Here is a 15,578-nt window from a genome sequence, read left to right on the forward strand (position 1 = left end):
CTATAGGCATAAGACCTCAGAGCAACCCTGCCCCCTCCCTCTACTTCTAGTTCTGAGCACCTCATAGTTTGTTTTTTTATCATAATCAGAAAGTATGCCCTCACTAAGATCTTTTCTACAGCAGAAGGGTCCTTCACAGCAACACTGGTCCAGTTATCATTATAAAATAGTTTTAGCAATGTTCTGGGAAGCCATGAGTGATTATATCAAAAGTAAATGAGCATAGGATGAAATAATTTGGTTAGTTAAGACAAACTGTAATAAAAAATATTAATACAGTGAAAACAACTTTCTTTCTGATCTCTTTTGTATTAACCCAGAATCTATTTTCTAACATCTCTAATTAAATCCTAAATTAATTTGCTCGGCCACAATGTTTTATGGATTTTCATTTAAAAGTGTGAGAAAAATGTGTTAATAAGCCTTTTAACTAACGTTGCAAGTAACTTTGCTGGCTCTATTGCACATATGTAATGCTTTCTGTGATTTCCTTTGTTTCTCTGGATACAGGAATCACAGAGCTAATGTTAATGGACAGCAACAAATTGAAAAAAAAGTATCAGCATCTATCTGTCTACCTTGTATATGTATATGCCTTTAGAGGTTACAATATTTGGCATGAAGTTAGGTTGTTTTAGTACATGGTCTAGTTTCAGGTTCTAGATTCTGTTCTTGTGCGATTTTGCATAAATCTATTGAAACAAACTAGATAATGTGGTGGGAAGACATGGTGGAAATAAAGTAATTCTCATGTCTTAACACCGTTATCTCAGAGGTGAACCTAGTTTTCAGTACCTTACCTTATATTTTTTATCAGGCCATCGTCAGCAAAGTGTGTTTTTTCCAGTTTGTGGGGCAGTGATTCTGTGTTTAGAAGAATCCAGCACTCGCCTTGCACATCATCTTCAAAAAGACTGCAATATTCTTCCTGGGCTTCCCTGGTGGCACAGTGGTTGAGAGTCCACCTGCCGACGCAGGGGACACGGGTTCGTGCCCCGGTCCGGGAAGATCCCACATGCCGCGGAGCGGCTGGGCCCGTGAGCCATGGCCGCTGAGCCTGCGTGTCCGGAGCCTGTGCTCTGCGACGGGAGAGGCCACAGCAGTGAGAGGCCCGCGTACCGCAAAAAAAAAAAAAGACTGCAATATTCTTTCTAAGGTGCTGGGAATAGGGAAGTCTTATGTTTATGTGAGAAGGGTTACTCCATTTCTAGGAATTCAAAGAAATTCAGGATACAAAGATCGTCTAAATGAGGGTATATACAGCATCAAGTGAGGTACATGCATGACAGGCACTTAATAAATATTTGTTGAATAAATGAAAACAATGAATGGATGTACTTTTAAAAATAAGGAACTGATAACATAAAACTATCATACTAGGAGTGAGCTAATGGTGAGATTTTATTTGCTCTCTTATTTAACACACACCCCCATCACATATACACACAGAAGAGAGAGAAGCAGGAATAGAAAATAAATTTAATTTATTCCAGTATGAATTTGAACCCAGAAATAACCAATAATTATAATCCAAACGAGTGACATATTGCGTTAGGACATATATTTAAGCACCTACACTTTTCTGACAACAAGGAAAAGGGAAGAAGCTCTTCTCACTGACTTTTCTAGCCTATCTTGTTCCACTAACTGTAGGGTTTTTTTCCTTTTTTTAACATAATTTGAGAGCGGTGCTCTGAATAGGAATGTGCCAATAGAAACTGAAATTTATCTTGTGAGGAGATAAAAATCAGTATGGAGGATTGTTCAGTAATTCACACTGAAAACAGAAAGGTTCAATAAGAAACTTATTGGATTCCCCTGACGGGTCCATTGTTGAGTCTGTGTGAAACAAAAGGCAGGGAAGCATCCCCTGTGCCCTCTGTCCTGTCCCAGTCCTATTGTCTGGGCCCACGGCCTCATCACAGAATGCTTCGAGATAGCACTTCTCTTGGGACCCTCAGCAAGTGGAGATTTTGCTTGCCCCAATTTTGCGGTTTTTTTTTTTTAAGATTTCTACAATTGACTTTAAATGCAGTGAAAGCCAGTCTTTAGAAAGGGTTTTCTGTTCTCGTGTTCTCCTTTCCTATTCTTTCCCTTTCCCTCACTGAAATCAGAAGATGAGTACTGAGCACCCCGGATCACCCAGTACCGTGCAGCAAAGCTGGGAGCCATGTTCGCTCGGCTTGCATCTTGTCTCCCTCTGGAGCATCTACAGATGTCAGGGGAATAAAATATCTGTTACTCCTAATGAATAAGGGTCCCTCTTCAGACTGCTGGGGCCAGCAACATAGCTGAGGAAATCCGGCGTGTTCTCCTGTAACTCTGAGACTTGCTGCTCCAGTCAAGGGAGGCCAGATTCTCAGACAAGCAGCGGCCAAGGGCCCAGTCCCAGCCCCAAGTAAAAGCCACTCGGCAGGGTGGAAGCAGAACCCGAATAACCTCCAAATCCAGTTTTCTCCCCAAAGGAAGCCCTTTTCAACTTGGCAGAGACTGTTTCTCCACAGTTAACCACTGGAGGCCTGGATGCATTGGATAATTAATTTTTTTAATTTCAAAATTTTTAATTTATTTAATTTCATTCAGAGCATTTTCGTGAACAGCCAACATTAAAAATTATCAAGACAATCACAAATGGTAGACACAACTGAGAGAAGGAAGAATTGGAGGGAATTTATCACGGACTATTTACTAAGTTGTTTCTTTTCTCAATAGTATTAGCTGAATACCTGCTGTGTGGCAGGTAGGCTGTATAGGGTGTAGATAGACCTACAAGACACTGGACTAGTCCTCAAAGAGTTCTCCATCCAGACATGGAAAGAAAGGCTGAGCCCAAGTACTTGTAGTGCAATAGAGTTAGTGCACAGTGCCACAGAATAATCAGTGCATGGCAGAACAATAAAGTCCGTCCTAAGAGCTTAGAGAAGGGAGAAAATAGCTCTGCTTCTGGGAGGTAAACTAGGAAGGTACACTTAGACACATTCACAGGAGTTGCCCTTGGTCTGAGGGTAAGCCACAGACAGTGTGCTGCTGCACATATCAGGAAAACAAAGCTACACTCAAAGGTGCCTGAATGTCTCAAGGCATGTGTTAGTGTTGGGAGAGGTGATCCTGAGGTGAATTGTATTTAGGCTGTTTGGAGAAAACGGAATCGACAGAAGGTCATCAGCCCAGAGAGGAGGGAGCTCCGAAGTCCAGTGCGCATTGGCCTGAGGAGATGAGCCGTTCAGACCCTGTGACAAAGGAGTCCCCATTTTGGGTCATCGACCAGCCACTTGTTGTGATTCTGCAGTCATTTAATATTCTGGTTAGAAATTGGCTTCTAGTTTAAGTCTATCCATCAGGGAGAGACTCTTCTACTCATGTGACTCACAGGCTTCGATCCCTGTAGGTTATAGTTGTCATTATAAATTAATTAATGTCATGGCCTCCTACAATGCATACACACACACACACACACCAGTTCTATAAGCTCAGGTAACGTGTACCCATTCCTAAGAAATAATACTGACCAACATAAGCTTTCAAAGTCAGGTTCCCCACCTACCAGTCTGAGGATAGCACCTGATGTTAGTGAATGTCCCAAGGTGACCTGATTAAGACCATTTGGCAGCCGGCCGTCTGCCCTCTTCTAGCAGCACCCCAAGCTCACTGAATACTTTTCAGATCAAACTAAAACATAAACCAAGTGCTGTAAACTACGCGAGACCAGCAGAGGATATGCATTGCACTTCTAGCTGGAGTCATCACAGAAACTCTATCCTTGAACAAGTGTAGAGGCTCATTAGGCAAAGGGTGTTGGTGAACGAGAACCCAAAAGCCAAGTCATGAGCTAGATGCAGAGGACGTGCACAGCCTGGGCAGGCAAGAAACACAGCTAGGAAACAGTAGGCGATCACGAGGGGAATGTGAGTTGGGCCATCGTGGGAAGTTGGGCCAACTGCGGAAGTTAGGTGTTGGAATCATCCTGAGTAGGAACCAAGGGAGAGTTGAAGGGGGTTTGAGTGAAAGAATTTGTGCTGTATGAGCTGTACAGAGATTGCAGTTGACAAGATGGATTCGACTTAGGTGCACTTCAGAGGCAGCGAGACAAGTTTGGACAAGTGTGGAAGCTGTTGCCGTGAGATAAGTACAGCCACCAAGCAGGATGGAGGCAGATGGAGGACTGAAAGGAAAGTGTAAATGCTAGAAAAAGGTGAAGCAGATTCCTATAGGAGTGGCCATTAATTATCAGCCTCCTTTCTCTGGCTAAGAGTTTTACATAGAATTCAGTTACTGCGGCCATAAGACTGCATTGAATTAAAAGCAGCATCTTGCCTCATCTTGGTAAGAGGGGAGCCGGCCCTAGGAAGATGGCAGCAAGAGGAACGTTCACTAAAGAGCAGCGAGGATATCAGGAAGAAACGCTGAGGGCTCAAGTGAGGTCAGGCAGAGGCTGAGGAAGTGGTGGTGGGGATGCCAACTTGGATAAACGTTGGACCTGGGTGGTTTAGATGAGTTCGATTCGGAGGTGGATTAGACTTTTCAGCAGAGAGGGAGACGGAGAGTGAATGAATGAAGGCTATGTTAATGGGAGAGTAATTAGCCTAAAGCATAGAAAAAAAGGTGTTAGTGAAGGAAACTCCCGAGGGCAACCGTAGGTCTGGGGCTGGTAAACTGTAATAGCTTAGAGTAAAATTTATCTTTTGGAGTCTGAGGTGGAGTAAGGATGCCAGGTAACTTCATGGTAACTGTCAGCTGAACTAACCACTATGCCTGGGTCTGGAGATAAGCTGCAAATTAGAACTCTTGTGCACTCCTGCTTGGAATGTAAAATGGTGCATTTGCTGTGGAAATCAGTTTGGCCGTTCCTCAGAAAGCTAAACATGGAATTACCATATGATGCAGCCATCCCACTTCTCGGTATTGAAAAACAAGATAATTGAAAAGAATTGAAAACAGGACTCAAACATATACTTGTCCACCAGTGTTCATTGAAGAACCTATTCACGATAGCCAAAGGTGAAGACAAACCAAGTGTCCATCACCGGATGAACGGATGAGCAAAACATGGTACCTACATACAACAGAATGTTATTCAGCCATAGGAAGGAATGAAGTCCTAACATAAGCTACAACATGGATGCATCTTGAAAGCATTATGCTAAGTAAAATAAACCAGACACAGATGGACAAATACTGTATGAGTCTGCTTATACACAGTATTTAGAAGAAGCAAATTTACAGAGCCAGAAAGTAGGTTACCAGGGCCTTGGGGTGAATGGGGAGTTATTGCTTAATGGTTGCAGAGTTTCTGTTTGGGGTGATGAAGAAGTTTTGGAACTAGATAATGATATTGGTTGCACAACAATGTGAATGTACTTAATGCTGCTGAATTGTACACTTAAAAATCATTAAAATGTAAATTTTATCTTATGTATATTTTAGCACTATTTTAAAATATTTTTAAAAAAGAGAAGCTGCAAAGGTTGCTTGTAGGATTTAAGAGTGAGAGAAAAATGCAGTGCCTGAGGGGCCCTCCCTCACCTCCTCCTGGGGGATGCTGGGTCCCACTGCTGCCCCTATCGTCCTGAGATACTGCAGGACCACAAGCGGAACCGCCAGCCCACATCCCAGCTTCCCCAAGTGACTCTCGGAGGAGTCAGTCCTGCGGGGTCTAAATAGCTAGTCCTGCTATTAGAGCACACACGGGGGCCAGGGGAATAGTGAAGTGCTGGTTTCTGCAGCGTTGGGTTTGGTAGAAAGCCAGAGAACACAGCTTTTGCTGTCATAATTGGTCTAAATTTAAACGCTCACTTGTTTTTGTTCCCAATTGGTGTGTGTGAATGTGGACATAGCCTAGGTCTGTGGGCATAGAGTATTTTGTCAACATGGAGAGAGTGAATCAGAGTGTTTTGTTGTCTAAACCAGCCCTTGTTTTCAGTCTTGATTTCCCTACGAGTTGATAATGTCCTCCAGCCTTTGAGTCAAGGAGAGGTTGGAATCCAACCATTTAATTGGAGGTTTTCCAGTTCACAGTAGTTAACTCTTCTACAACTTGTCTGCTTAATTTAGAACAACATTCAAAGAATAATAAACACTCTATCTCACATTAGTTTGGGCCTATTTCTAGACCTCTGTGTGGAATATTCAGAACACATTTATTGTCTTTCAAGAGTTTTCAGTAAAATTGTGAAGAAAGAAAACAAAGCCATCTTGAATTTTATTAGAGATTTTCAGTCAAATTGCTAAATGGGGTTATTTAATATTTTTCAGTGAATGCAGCATTAATTTGCATATTAAATCACATTACATCTGCCTCTATTAATGAAATTATTTTTAGGTTTAGGCAATCAATATAGTCTTTTGCAATATTCAAATCCTGATGTAAGAAATAGTGCTGGCTCAATTGTATGTTCAGATAGTTTCTAAAACATCTTAATTTGTCTGTGCTCATTCTTCTCCCAAGTTTAGGTTCATGGCTTTGGGGATCGTTTCAGAGCAGTTTGTGTGTCTGATGGCTGGGGAAAGTAGCAGCTGTTTTTGTTTTTGCTTTTTTCCAGATAGGCTTTCCTTATCGTCCTATGCCAGAAAAAAGAATGAAATTCTCTGATCTAAATACATTTATTAAATGCTCTGTGTATTAGACTAAATGCAATTGTGGACAAGACAGGGAAAGCAACGCATATGAGGCTTTGCCGAAAGACAGCCCTGGCATCTTGGGACAGTCAGAGTTGTGACTGCAAGCACAAATTATTCCAGTGAGGAAGAAATGGAGGAAGTATCTATAGTCATCAGCTTGACTGCCAAGGGAGCCTTCTGACAAGGTCAGATTTTAAAAGAGCAGACACAAGTCTTACTTATTAAATTAGCTGATGACATGAGGCTCAGAGAGACAGGGGCGGGATATGTTGGTTGACAGGTTTCAAAAAGATCTCAGCAGGCTAGAGTGATGGACCAAATCCACAAAGAAGAAAGTTAAAAGGGATCATTTTAAGGTCTGGCACTTGGATACAAAAAGAACAGCACCACCAGAGGATAAACGATATATGGTGAGCAAGTATGGAAAAGTTTTAGTTGCAATAAAGTAAAGTTTTGAGTCATCAATATGGCCAAAGCTTTCCAAATGTGCATAAGTTTTACAGAATGCTTATGCAACCCTAGACTGTATTAATAGACTGTGGTATTTAGTAAGAGAAAAGTGATAACATAAAGCATTCTCAGGCAATATACACAGATGTCAAGTAAATGCTCTTTGGGGTCAGACAACCGTTTTTCAGATTGCATCTCCAGCTTACCATAGCAACTCTTTAAGTGATTCGTAAAACTATCAAATGTGCGTTAAACCTTTTAACTTCAACTATGAATGTTCATTCTTTTACACATTTTTTGGTGTAGGATCAAGCCTTTTCCTTTGCTGGTGGAGCTGACCTTCCACCAAATACACCCTGATACGGCCATATCTGTGATTTGTGACTGGCTTCCATTCCCATTTGCTAGGCGTATGTTCTCATTGGTTATAATAATATTTGGAATATCATCCCCCTGCGTATGGGTCCCCTGACTGGAGTTTTTCATTTTCTCACTTAAACAAACCCCATCATTAATTATCTAAGATTTCTAGCTGTTTTTTTTTTTTAATGGAGCAATTACTTAAAGACAACTTCCAATCCATTCAAATCTTTTTAGAATTTTGATATATTTTTTTTTTTGTCCTTTTACAGTTTTCTTGCTCTCACTTAGCTGGACAGAAATATTTTAAGAGACTCAGCTGCAACAAGTTTCTCTAAGCATTCAACTTGATTTTCATATAAATGATAACTTTCTTTTCTCACTCCTATTTCATCAGCTTATATAATATTGTATTAAGTTATATAATTTAAATGACCAATATAAATGGCATAAACAGGATGAGGACAAATAGCTATCTCACACTCAACTCAGAAGAAGAGCCCACTAGCGGTGAACAATGTACTGTGAAACGGTATCAATAAGAGCAAAGTCACCAGGATGGTTATGGGAACTGAAGGACAGCTTATGATTGAAGCAAGTGGAGGCATTTAGTCTAAAGAGGGGCTGGTTCAATGATATGAATGTCTTCCACTGTTAGAAGGTTTATTGTATAGATTCACTGAGCTTCTTCTCTGGGACTCCAGAGAGAGACTGAGAGAGGGAGAGAACACAGACCACTCAATAATATTATAGGCAGGCAATGTTCAGCTCATATCAGGATGAACTGTAATAGAGAATTTAAAGATGACATAGGATCTCTTGGGAGTTACCTGTCACTGGACATGTTTAAACACATACAGGATGACCAACTTGCCAGTGATGGTACAGAGCAAATTCAGAATAAAGTGGAGAATTCAATTAGATAATGGTAACTTCTCGAATTGTAATGACAATGCAGGAAATCGGCAATTGAAGAAAATCTACTAAGAAGGATTAGGCAGAAGACAGTCCTTGGGCTTTTAGATTGCCAAAATAAGGACAGTTTGAAGTGTCATTGCTTCATCTTAACTTTAAAAAACACATTTTCTTTGTAGAAGAATGACTATTAAGATGTCTGGTATCTAAGAATACATGTGATATATATGTGTATATATCATATATATAGAAAGAGATTCACAGTATGAGAATTCCATATCTCAAATCAAGGATAAAGAAACAAAGAATCACAGATCTTATTAATAATATTTTCCATAAGAGGATTATTTTGCATCTCCACTACACAAATATTTGTTATATCAAATTGAAATGATTTACAAATCGAAAAGAAGTGTATTAGATTGATAATGTTCAATAGTGCTTATTTGAAAAATATGGTGATATGTTCTACCCTGTTGAATAAGATCCACTTGACATAGTTATAGCTCTCAGAGTATAGCAATCTAATAGCATAGATATCCCTTTATTTTCTTATTGGGAGACAAGATACTGCATTATGGTAGCCTTTAACTCTAGATGGCTGTCACATTTTGAGGGACATAATTTGAACCCCAGTGTACCTTAGCTCCATTCCACGACGAAGTTTAACTCTACTTCATAGCCAGTGTGTACTCATAAATTTCCAATTTGAATACCTTTAAAGCACATCTGTATGGTTAAGAAAAATATCTTCCCTTCACATGTGGCCTCATCTATCCAAATTAACTCAGATGTCTTCATCTAGGGATTCATCCCATTTGGACCCTTTAACGTGAAAGGCTGCTCTTCAGCTGGTACTGTAGTGGTGATTGGTTATAGCCTGTGTCTGTTCTGATTGGTGGGCACTGACCAGCCACCATTCTGATTGGCTAGTACCTGTGCTGAGCCAGTTGTTAGATCTATTTAGTATTACCACATTAGAATCCCCTGAGGAGCTTAATACCCAGGAGATGCTCAGTCTCCACATCCCTCGCATTCTGAATTAATTGGTCTGAGGTGGCACAAGCTTTCTAGGTCAGTGTTTCTCAAACCATTTTTTGTAAATGACCAGTTGTTGCCGTTGTTGCTTGTTTTAAGTTCCAATCTGATACTTTCGTAAAATGAAAAACCACATGACTGGATGCTGTTGCAAATGGCAAATTGCTATAAAAGTTTCTAAACACAGAAGGATTTATCTTGGGCTGGTGACAGTTTGTGGATCATACTCGAAGGAGCACTGATTCTAACACAAGGCCAGAGTAATGAACCACAGACTTAGAGAGGCTGGACTGTCTGTCAGTCATTGCCTCCCTTGTAACTGCTTACATTTTACACTTTAGTAGCCTAAAGACACTTTTTTTAGTCAGAACCATTTATTGTATCCTTACTGGTCCATATGATTATGGAGGCTGGCAAGTCCCAAGGTCTGCAGGGTGAGTCGGCAAGGTGGAGATCCAGGAGAGGAACCAGTGGTGCGGTTCCAGTCCAAAGACCAGCAGGCTCAAGACTCAGGAAGAGCCAATATTTCAGTCCAAGTTCAAAGGCAAGGAGAAAAGCTAATGTTCCAGTTTGAAGACTGGCAGGCAGGAAGTCTTCTGTCTTACTCAGGGGAGGGTCAGTCTTTTCGTTCTATTCAGGCCTTCAGCTGATTGGCTGAGGCCCACCTACATTAGGGAGAGCAGTCTGCTTTACTCAGTCTACTGACCTAAATGCTAATTTCGTCCAAAAACACTCTCACAGAAACACCCAGGATAATGTTTCACCAAATATCTAAGCACCCCAAGGCCCAGTCAAATTGACCATAAAATTAACCATCACATTATGACACACAGGAAAATACTAAGACCTTTATCAAATATGTGTATTACAGGCATCATCTAAGGCTCTGAGGGACAGAAGGTGACTCGGATCCAAGTTTTGCCCTCAGTAGGCTCACATCTGGTATGGGCAAGGGGGGTGTAGCGAGCATGCATTCAAACCATTACAATGCATTTTAGTAACTGGTGTAATAAAGCCATATCCTGGGAGTTGTTGTAGGAGAAGTCTGTAGTTCCCAAGGGTTCCATAGTTTGGAATGAAGCCCTAACCATTTGTATTTGTTATAAAATCCCACTAACCCACCTTATAAATGATAAATAGGAATAGACACATAATGCATTCCCAATAAGTACCATTTCTCAATTAAGAGTACGTTTGCCATCCTTTTTATCTGATACCTGTATTACCATGATAAGCACCCTTAACAATGTACAAAAAGAATCACTGTCAGTTGTGTTTCATTATATTGGCCAGATGATTCCCATTTAATCACAGCATTTCCCAAACATTGTAACTGAAGTAGAATCCTCGAGACTCCCTTAAAACAGAAGTAACAGCAAAAGCTGTTCTTACTTAAAACTTGGTGTGGTTAAGAACTTGTGCTGGGTTTTAGTAATAAACCACTCAGACACCTACTGAGCTACTAGCTAATGACCCCCAGGATCTTTCAGTTGTACTCAAGTGGCTGGAAATAGTTTGCTGAGGCACCTCTGCCTTTAAAAGGCACTGGGGACTTATTATTTTAATCCTTGTACAGCCTGATTTATCCCTTCAAACATCTGTCAGCTGTGCTTTGTCTTGAAATTGGTACCGATGCTGCTGCTGATTTTTCAACAGCAGCTGGGAGGCGTTCATTAGACTCTCAGAGGGTGTGTATGGCTGTAATATTTTCTTTTACTAATGATCTCTGAAGCATTAAATATTATGCATCCCATATCTACAGGAAATCTTGAATTTTTATTTCCCTGCTTCAAGATTTGAAGCATTAGGTTTTACTCAGTTAGCTAAATTATTAACAATCCAGTCCCTGGGTCCTAGAGATATAAAAGAAAAATGGACTGTAATTTCCTGGGTTAAATGATTGTTATTTAACACAAGGGAGAGATCATAGCCCATTCTCTCCAGCAGATATAAATAAGAGCTGAAGCACAATTTTTCTTAAACGATTTCCAAATTAATTTGTCAATAGAGCATCCCTTGATTTAGCTCTCATTAAGCTGGACTTAGCTCTCACTTGCTTTACCTCCTTCTACACTCAGAACAGAAGAGAGGTTTTTTTTTGTCCTCCTAAACTTCTCTATCTTCCCTTTGGTTGGCCATTGTTGAAACACTTATTTGTCTGCTCAAAGATTTAAAAGATCTTTCCCTTTTTTTTGTTCTCAGCACCTGGAGACTTACTTCTCACATGTAGACAAAGGCAGCAGCATTTTACACTGTACTTGAAGCACCGGCTATTCCCTGTCAAAGTCATCTGCCCCTCCAGCCGCAGTGTTGCTATGCTTCCATCATTATTATTTTTTCCTCCGGTTAATTTATTCAAGCAATGTGGGGATGAAGCAGGTAGAGTTGGAAGGTGACACAAGAAAAATTTTGAATCTCTTGTAATTCTGGTGGTGGACGCTGTGTGTGGGAACCAGGAGGTGATACGATCTATGGGCCAACGTTAGAGTTTTGCTCGTCAGGACTGAGTCTGGAACATATTAAAAGATAAAGAAACAGCCTCTAGAAAATGGTAAAGTAGCCTCAGTGTTACGGAGAATTCTCCCTACATTCCTCCACACTTGCCTTGCCCTACGCCAGATTAAGAGACACCCCGCCCCTGCCCCTCTCCTCTCCCATCGTGGGCAGCCGGGAAGACCCTCTCCCTACAAACAAAGCTAGCTCTGCGCATGCGCAGGGGCGACATTCACGTAGAAGTGAAATGCTCTGAAGTGAATTTCCCCAAATGACCTAAGGCAGATTCTCTAAGCAGGCCAGAGCCCTCGGTTAAATGAAGCAAGTTTCTGTAGCATATGGATGACACTGCTTTTACAATTTATACTATAGGCCATGAACTCTTTGAAGGAAGGATTCCTGTCTTATTCATCGCTGTACCTCTCTGAAATATTGAAGGACAATGTCGCATAATGTAAAAGCTATAGGGTTAGACAACCAGGGTCTCAAACCCAGATTCTGATCTCTCCAAGCCTCATTTTCCTCATCTGTACAATGAAGATAATACCCACCTGACCCAAAGACCCGAATCACCAAGCACATCATAAACATTCAGTGAATGGTCCTTTTAACCTCTCTCCTTGTGTGTAGTTCATGCTCAAAAAATACTGCAGCTGCTCCCTAGGATGTTTTTTCTTCCTCTTGCTCTTTCCTCTATCCTATCCTTCTTTTTATTCCTACTTCCTTTTTAAAAACCCTTTCTGTTTTACTTATTTTGCCTTTTTTTTTTCTTTCTCACATATTTTTACCTTAAGTCTGAGAATTGTACTCAGTTCTGCCATCCAAAGGGCATTCCCTTGTCTGGCTGATGCCATTCCAGGCTAAAGATATCATTGACCTTTCTCTTAAAACAAGGAATAACCTACCCCACCCTGCTCCCACCGATTGGGCCAGCAGATTGCAAACCCTCCAGGAATTAGAATAGCTGCTGCACAGTTAAAATCCTCCCAACCTGAACAGAACTATTACCTGCTATGCTTCCGATTGGATAGCTTTTGTTTTTTCCCCAGAAGGTATTATCATGAATACTTTTACAATGGAGTCTATTTACCATATTTACAATTCTTCCTGCTTGCCTATGTTCCTCTTCTTAAAATACAGCTCTCTCCATCTCTTTCAAACTGCCTTCTTTCGAGTGAGGGACAAGGTAACTCTTGCTGGAGGCTCCAGGGGATGAGAACAGATGTGAAATTCTCCTGCAGTTTGAAGATATCAGTGCCACTGTGCTTCAGCCGTTGATATGAACCAACAGATAATTACAGTTTAAAATTAGTATTTTAATGAACCAGCCTTAGCAAATGTAAAGTGAAATCTCCCAGGCATTCAAGAAATGAGCAGGAGAGAGGACATTAGCTAAGAAATCCAGCCAACGAATGGTCAGCAGATGCTGGCCTGTTGGAGAGCTGAATAGTCCTCTTTTTACGTGCTGCACAAGGCAGAGAAAAGCCCATATTTAAAGGTGAAGAGAAGCACCCAAAGAGCAATGTCAAATTCTAATCAGTCATAGATCTGAGGCTTCAATCCAAGAAACTCAAATATCAGTGCAAAATATAGGGAAATAAATTCCTTATCCATTTAAACCTAATGTCAAGGTTCCCTTTCAGAAATTAATGGCATCATTAAATATTTATGTGGTCTGATACCCAGCAGTAATTGTTAGCAATATCATAAACTGTTTCAGCACAATAGAAATGCTAGAAACCAGGTACGAGTAGGTGAAAAGCTTGTTGAATTGTTACGGTTTATTTTTTAAGTGTTTGTAGTGCTAAATATATATTTTACTAAGGGCTTGGTTGTTATACACCTTATTCAATTAGAAGAAAAGTCTTAGGTTATGTTAAAATGGTTTGAATGCTGGATTAAAATGGACTATTAGATGCATCCCTGTGAGGGTGATAAAAGGAACTGGGCTCTGTTTATTTTCCAGGGCTCACTTGCTTGGGGATCTTGGATTAGTTGCTTAAACTCTCTGTGCCCTGATAGCTCAGCTGCAAAATGAGGTTATTACAGTTTGCCTTACGTGGCTTACTGGAAAATAGGGAAAACGGAATTCGCTGATGTCCTCAAACTGCACAGGCAGCGCAAGGACACAACCAGCACATGAATGGAACAATGTTCCATTATTACACAAGAGTGCACATGTTAGCACACATGCCTCAGTTTATATCTTAATATATTTTGGCCCCCTGCAGGATTTTGAATTCAAGGTTACTATTAACAAGAAAATAAACGTGAACATTTTTCCACAGCTGGTGCTTTGCACCCCAGCAGGAGAGGGGCTGGGATCAGGTATGAGACTTGCTAACCCGAAGCTCTGACTCAGTCTAATCCCAGCAGAAAATACCCCTCTTGCTAGCATCTATCTCTCTCAGAAACTGGGCATAGCAAGATCTGCCCTCACTCTTACCCCACCGTGGCCTAGCTCCCTGAACCCACTTAGACCTTGAACCCTATTCATCTGTTCTCACTGCTCTTTCATGTGTTACTTTTCCACCAGCAATGTATAAGAGTTTTAGTTAATCCACATCTTTGCCACCATTTGGTACTGTCAGTCTTTTTAATTTTAGCCATTCTAGTGGGTATGTAGTGCTATCTCATGTGGATTTCATTTTAATTTTCCTGATGACTATTGAGTATTTTATAATGAGCGTATTGGACATTTGTATATCTTTAGTGAAATATATCTTCTTTTGTTCAACTATTTTTCCCATTTTAAAAAATTGCTTGTCTTCTTATTGTTGAGTTGAATGAGTTCTTTACTATAATCTGGATACAACCCTTGTAAGATAACTGTATTGTGAATATGTTTTCCCAGACTGGATTGTCTTTCATTGTCTCAACAGTGCCTTTCAAAGAGCAGACAGATATTGTTAATTTTGGTGACATACAGTTTTATCAGTTTTTTTTCTTTTATGATTCCTGCACTTTAAATCCTATCTATCTAAGAAAACTTTGCTTATGCCAAGGTCTTGAAAATCATTTCCTTTTGTAAAAAAATGTCTTATAGTTTTAAATTTTACATTTAGGTCTAAGATCCATTAGATCCAGCAATTAATTCTAGTGGATCTAATTATTATGTATAAGAGGTTCATTTGTTCCATGTGGATATCCAGATACTTCAGCACCATTTGTTGAAAAGACCACTGTTTTCCCATTTAATTAGTTTGGCACTTTGATCGAAAATCAATTGACCATCTATTTGTGAGTTTATTTCTGGGTACTTTCTTCTGTTCCATTGCTCTATTTGTCTCTCCATATATCAGTACTTTGGGGCATCCTTTTGTTTTAGGGTAAATTCCTAAAACATGGAATATTGGGTTTGAGGGTATCACAGTTCTTAAGGCTATAGATTCATGTGCCTAAATGTCTCTCTAGGAAGATTGCATCTGTTTATTTTTCCAGGCACTTTCCCAACCTTCAACATTGGTTGTTTCACTTAAAAAACTCCAACCTAACTTTTGGAAAATATTATGTCATTATTTTTATATGGATATTTGTGTGTTTATCACAATATTCATTGTCTATTGGTATGTCTTTTCCGGTGAATTATATGTCTTTATCCTTGTATAGGTTTTCATTGTGATTTTTACTCCTTTTTCTTAATGATATGTATTGATAAAATCTCTCTATATGACAAGGTTAGGAAGCTTTTTTCTACCATATTT

General features: G+C 40.1%; 1 protein-coding gene across 1 annotated transcript in view; it reads left to right on the plus strand.

The window, feature by feature from the left end:
* The window catches only part of NXPH2 (neurexophilin 2), a 109,788-nt gene that overhangs the window by 61,929 nt on the left and 32,281 nt on the right, over positions 1-15,578 (plus strand). The window lies entirely within an intron of this gene.

The sequence above is a fragment of the Monodon monoceros genome, unplaced genomic scaffold (assembly GCF_005190385.1).
Source record: "Monodon monoceros isolate NGI ecotype Baffin Bay Population unplaced genomic scaffold, NGI_Narwhal_1 Super_Scaffold_16, whole genome shotgun sequence".
Classification (NCBI taxonomy): domain Eukaryota; kingdom Metazoa; phylum Chordata; class Mammalia; order Artiodactyla; family Monodontidae; genus Monodon; species Monodon monoceros.